We start from the raw sequence: 6345 nt of genomic DNA, 5'->3' as shown, positions 1-6345 counted from the left end.
CTAACAGATTGGTTTCAACAATTCAACAAAGCTTCACTTCATGTGTCCCGATGTTTGATTCATACGTCGCCTGTCAAGGCTTGAATGCACAGACGGGCTCGTGCTGCAGCTTTGTGTTTGCACGTCCCCCCTTTGCTATAGAAATAACCCGCCTCTCATGTTCTGGGAATAAGTTGTTGTCAGTTTCATAGAAATGTATTTTCAAGCAGCACAAATGAGAGCACGGCCAGATAAGCAGCTATTTTTGGAGTGTTTTGCGGTAACGGTTTGTAAAACAGCAGCAAATAATAACGGTATTAAACAGGACCTGTGCAGTGAGGGTCGTGTGTTTGTTTACTCTTTTGATCCATATTTATCTTTAAACAACATCTCGGTAAAGACTGCGGAGCAGCTACACAGAAAAACAAAAGATCCCGGATGTCATTTTGGTCGGTGAGTCTGAGCTTGAAAGCCCCTTTGGCCTCGTAACAGAAACCAGGTCAGTGTGGACTCGGCTGGTCCAGGACTCGCAGTCGTACAGATGAATCCTGCATCACTCACGGCCTTCAGAGTCAGGCAGCTGCTGTGGGGCTTATCAGACAGCAGCCAGGCAGACATAACAAGCAGGGCGTCGTTCTGTGATCTGAGACGCTCGCTGAAGTGTTTCTCTGGGACGTCTGCGTGTGCGCGTGTGTGTGTGTGTGTGTGTGTGTACATGAGATATAAAGTATGAGATTAATGGGGTGTAATTCAGTCATGAAAGTCAAGCAAAGCTTTTAAATGAAGGTCGCAGACCTGATGTGTCTTCTCTGTGAGCCGTTTGATAACTGATTGCCATTTATGTAACCTTGAGCCTCCTTTAAAGATTTTGCTTTGCCAGGTAAAAGCACGTTTGTTTTTAAAGTTTAAACTTTTTTCTTCCACGTGGGATAAAAGCTGGGACTGAAAGCAAGCAGCAACCTGCGCGCCTGAGAAATGAAGCCGGCAACAGTGACTCCATCAGGTACCAAACATGGTCACAGCACAAGTTAAGCCTTCAAACTCCATAAACCAGCAAACTGATAATAATATGTTTTTATGTGTTATTGAGTTTGTGCACAAATAATTCATGTTCTTTCGTTTCTCACTCAGTCCGGTTAGACATGAGGTTTTTTTGTTCTCTGCCAAAAGATGTGCATTCAGGAAAAAGATCAAATGAACGTGCTATGGAAAAATAAGCCTCATTAAACTGTCTGAATAAGCAGGTTTCAGTTTGAAGTCCTTGAAAACCTCATTTCAATGTCAAATAAACAAGTGACAACGAATAAGTGAATAAGGACCCACACAGCCTGCAGACGGCTCGGCTGGCAATTTCTGATCATGAGTGAAAAATGACTGAATGAGTCCCCAAGCGCTGGCCAGCGGTTGCTGGAAGTTGATGGCAGTTGTAGTGAAAATGTTTGGTGAGGCTCGTCACAGAGGCCTACAGTAACCCCTGGCAACCACCTGCCTTCCCCAACCAGTTGGCCAAAACCTCCCAGTGACTGTTTTGCTGCATCGGTTTGAATGGAAGAGCCGGACTTTACAAACAGTTACTCTAAAAATGCACGTTTCCAAGTTTCACTACTGCTGGGATATTTCATGAGTATTTACAGAGAGACACGGAAAATTGGCTCCAAAGTAAAGAAATCACAGATTATTGTTGCAGCACCTTCTGTGCAACCGGCGCAACCTCCAGGAGCCACACCCAACCGACTGATAAAGACACATCTTTACCTAGCAACTGGAGGTTGTATAATTTCCAATATGGCAGACAACTCTTGACCAATATGCACATGGTGTCATGTGACCCCAACATCCAGAGCTGCTGGGAGCCTACGACTGATAAAGCTGATTAATGTGGGAATATGAACCTAAACGAAGATGCTTTTACCTTGTGGTGCAAAGCTTTGAGTGGCAGAACTACAGAGGTCCTTAATGAGCATCCTTAGAAATCTCATTAAACTTTTACTGCAGCTTTCAGGTCCTATGATGAACCGCAGGACATTTGACGACCGCACATTTCTCTTCACGAACTTTCAGCTCATCGCTTCAAACCACATTCCTGAAAATATGGTCACAGACGTCCCGAACAGAAATAAAATGTGTCGCTTTAAGTAACAACCAGGAACACATTTATGGTTTAGCAGTAATAGCTTCTGTGCTTCACACAGGAGGAAGTTCGGTGAAGCGTCGACTTATAAACAGGTTTCATTTAAACTGAAAGCATCAAAAGAAAGCACACACAATCAGCCTTCATCATCATAATAAACTATCTGTAACAATATTATGTAGTCTTTATCAAAGATTTTACACGTGAGAGATTCTGTCACCGTGAATCTGAATTATTTTCCTCAAAAATCACATCCTGAGAAAACAGCAGGTTTGGTGATTCGCTGCAGGTGATGAAATCTGTAAAATCAGCTTATTGAAAGTCTGCATTGAGCTTCTGAAGACTGGGTGTTTTCGTCTATTCAACAGAGAGCCTGAGACAGACATAAAGTAATAAAGGCAGAGAGACAGACACAGCTCCCAGCAGACAGAGGAAGGACGGCAAAATATAAAACAGGCAGAAAATACTTGTACTGTCACATCTAGTGTGCAAATGACCCTGTTACAACGATTACATCAGTAAGTGGGACAGCGAGCCTAATCGGGTTCAAACACCCAACAGTTTCATTTATGTTCCTGACTTGTTGCCATCCTGTGTAGACGAGTCCACAAACAGCCACAGAGGACCCAGAGCTGATCTGTAACCCCAACACAAAGACTGACAGCATTTTTACACCGAGTCGTCAAATCAAATCGTGGCGCCGAGACGTTTGGAATAAATAAAACATTCGATCATTTCGCCCGAGCACAAAATGATCCTGCGCGTCTCGAGGAAAGGGATAGAAACCAGATCCGTCCTGTTTCCTCCTGCTCCCAAACACTGACTCACTCCATCGCTGTCGCAGCGGCCACCTCTCTGTACCGCAAGGTACACGTACAGACACCGACATCGACTCTCGTACACCACGTCCTTCTGGCAGCTGCACACACAGATGTGTTTAGAGGATATGAAAGGCCCTCATCCCAAAGCAGCACAGCCTTCCTGCAGTCTCTCACTTTCTTTCCCCTCAGTCTGCTCTCTCTCCTCTTCATATCTTTTTGCCACCACCGTCTCTTTTCCTCCATCTAAATCTTCTCTTTCCAGCCCCTCAAGGCAGAATCTATCAATCCCTCCTTCCCGCCATGCTTCCGTTTTATCCGTTTCTCTCCTTCAGCTCTCCTGCCTCCTCTCTCAGTCGTCTCAAGAGATATTTGTCATCATTGTGTACACAGAGCTCTTAGGGCTGATGCCTTCACACAGGCAGTGTGCTCTGCTCCAGGAGCCAATACTACGAGAGAGCTTGCCTTCGAAATTACCCTCACCCTAAACCTTCTTCATCACTGAAGGTACGCGAGGAAGATCACGCCGTTTTATTTAAAACACACAAACGCACCAGCTAAGGTTTCAAAAGGCCAGGCCCAATGACAACGAGCCATCGTCTTTTTACAGCCGTTACCACAGGATGTTAAGGTACTTTGGGATAAGTCCTAACATGCTCACAGTTAGAGCTGATGTAGCATTTTCAGCACCCATATTTAATCATTTAAAATCAGCTGATAGATTTTTTTCTTTCAGACACATCTCTTTCTTTTTAAGACTTTTTTTTACATTTTCGGCTTCCTTGGATAGAGGAGCAGTGAAAGCTAACGGGCTCCAGGTCAGACTTGAACGTGGCCCCCTGAGCTCCGCCCACAAACAGATTTGTCTGACATTGTTTTACGTGTAGCTATTTGTGAGTCCGTCCCTAGCTAGCACAACAATGCAGTTTAAAACTAAATCTGTTTTAATTCAAACAAGTCGTGGATTAATTCCTTTACGCTCTGCTGGTTGTTGCCAATGACTGTAAAGAACATGGATGACGCGGCTCCACCTTATGGAAGCCCGTTTCCGCCACTAAAAAAAAAAATAAAGCTAGTATCCATAACTCGAAATTTCGAGTTATTTTCTCGAAATTTCGAGTTATTATCTCGAAATTTCGAGTTATTATCTCGAAATTTCGAGAAATATAACTCGAAATTTCGAGTTACATTTCTCAAAATTTCGAGTTAGCTCTGCCAATCAAAAATATACGTGAATGAGATCGCTTTCTTGTTACCCGGAAGCATATGGCGCAGGACCGCGCACTCAAAAACGGATCCCAACAAATTAAAGTATGTTTGCTGATAGTAACACCATGTGATTCAGCTAATAACACAGGGATTTCATCATTTGTGAAGCCAGGCTGAAAACACTCAGCAATCTGTGCATTCACGACTGGATGTAATGCCGGTAGCTTAGCTGTAGCATTTGTAGCTGAGGGCTTCAGCTTCCGGGTAACATGGAAATGACGTCAGTCACGTAGATTACTGATTGGCAGCGCTAACTCGAAATTTCGAGTTGCTTTTCTTAAAATTTTGAGTTAATATGTCGAAATTTCGAGTTATTTTCTTGAAATTTTGACATATTAACTCAAAATTTTGAGAAAATAACTCGAAATTTCGAGAAAATAACTCGAAATTTTGAGTTATGGATCCTTTTTTTTTTTTAGTGGCGGAAACGGGCTTCCATACCACCTCCTCCCATTTTGTATAAATGAAGCAAAAATATCCCGGATCTGGGAGACGCCTTCTTGAATTTGAAGCCAGGATCTGCGCAGTAGTAATCACGGGTGGAGCCTTGGTATGAAACTCCCACCCACAGACATTCGTCAGTACAACCCCCTCTTAACTTTTACGTAGCCTGGACATTTTCCTGCTGGTTGCACTACAACCAGAAGGAAAAAGACCCATTAAGACAGCGGTAGGCCGGTGCCGGTCCGTGAGTCGTTTGGTACCGGACCGCGAGAGTTGAGGCTCAGGTGTGAAATGTCTGGTTTTCAGGGTTTTTATCGGTGTTCAGCGTTATTTTGTTATCGTTTTTATCGTTAACTCTGTTTTCCTGGGTCTTTTCACGTGTGTTATGAATAAATCTTCTTTTTTTCAGTACCGGTACTAGTTTTATTTTGTTGTATTTATCCGCGACACCTTAAAGGCCGGTCCGTGAAAATATTGTCGGGCATAAACCGGTCTGTGGCGCAAAAAAGGTTGGAGACCGCTGCATTAAGACACAATAATTACAACAGCTAAGATTCATACTTTGAAATTCCCACATCTTAACATGTCGTCATTAAGTAAAGAGTAAAGAGGTTTTTTTAATTAATATCAGCATACCTGTTAAAACATGGTGCTTAGCTAAATTATCACTATATTTTAAACAGTCCCTGGTTGTTGCCATCGGGGGTCTGTAGAGCGCCCTCTGGTGGATAAACCTCGCAACATCAATGCTCATAACATAGTTGAATGGTGTCTCTCCCATCGGTTCTTAATGCTGATAGCAATATATCAGCCAGTTTATGTATCTCCAACACCTGCACAAGTAAAAGGTTGTTGGTTCAATTCCAGCCACAGACACATCAAACAGAGAGCAGAGCTACTGACTGTGGAAAGGCAGCTTCATTCGTTTCTACTCATAGTGACAGTGATAACGTGCTAGTGTTAGCAGCGTGTTTTTGCACCAAAGCATTTTCCAAATATGGGATAAATAAAATATCTAATGTTATCTTGACCCAGTGACACAGTCTCCTGATGCTGGATTAAAATTAGAATGACTGTGTTCCACTGACACCAAGGACATTCATATTTAATGCTGAATTACAGTTATTAGGACATCTAATTCAAAACTACAAGTATGAAATATTTAGCGTGAGAATATTCAGGAAAAAAACCCTCAGTGTTTATTTGCAATACTGTTGTTTTATTGAAAGCAATTTCCATAAAATGTTGTTGAAACTCGTGACAAATTGGTTCCAACAGAGACAGAAGTGCAGAGAGCTGTCCTGAGATAAAAGCACGCATCGATGACGTCGCTCGGATTAAGATTTCTGTGTTTGTTACACGTTTGTGACAAATGGGATAAAGACGCGAATGCCCGTGGATGTCAGAACTCTGGTTTCCTCATTAACAGACGCAGGGAGGATAACAGAGACTCATCCTTGGCTTCAAAATGACAATGATTGCTTATGACACTGGAGCCGCCTGTGGCTGAGAGCCAAGAGGACGAGGCAAGAAAAGAGCCCCACCGCTCACATGGCAGAATAATCAAAGCATGGCGTCTCCCATCCCAGCGTCTTTCTACCCTTTACATCACTTTTTTCCCTGCACTTCAAACCTAGTCTCTCTAAATGTGACGCCTTTATTTCCGACTCTCTTTCTTCTGCCAAGTGGGCTGATCGCTGGTTC

The 6345-nt window shown here is 43.1% G+C and overlaps 1 protein-coding gene across 2 annotated transcripts in view; it reads right to left on the bottom strand.

Moving 5' to 3' along the window:
• The window catches only part of ano8b (anoctamin 8b), a 37268-nt gene that overhangs the window by 20022 nt on the left and 10901 nt on the right, over window positions 1–6345 (bottom strand). The window lies entirely within an intron of this gene.

This window comes from Pundamilia nyererei, unplaced genomic scaffold, assembly GCF_000239375.1.
Source record: "Pundamilia nyererei isolate P.nyererei 1_Seehausen unplaced genomic scaffold, PunNye1.0 scaffold00050, whole genome shotgun sequence".
In the NCBI taxonomy this organism is placed as follows: domain Eukaryota; kingdom Metazoa; phylum Chordata; class Actinopteri; order Cichliformes; family Cichlidae; genus Pundamilia; species Pundamilia nyererei.
Note: the sequence above shows the minus strand (reverse complement) of the source record. Positions and strands in the feature narration are given on the sequence as shown.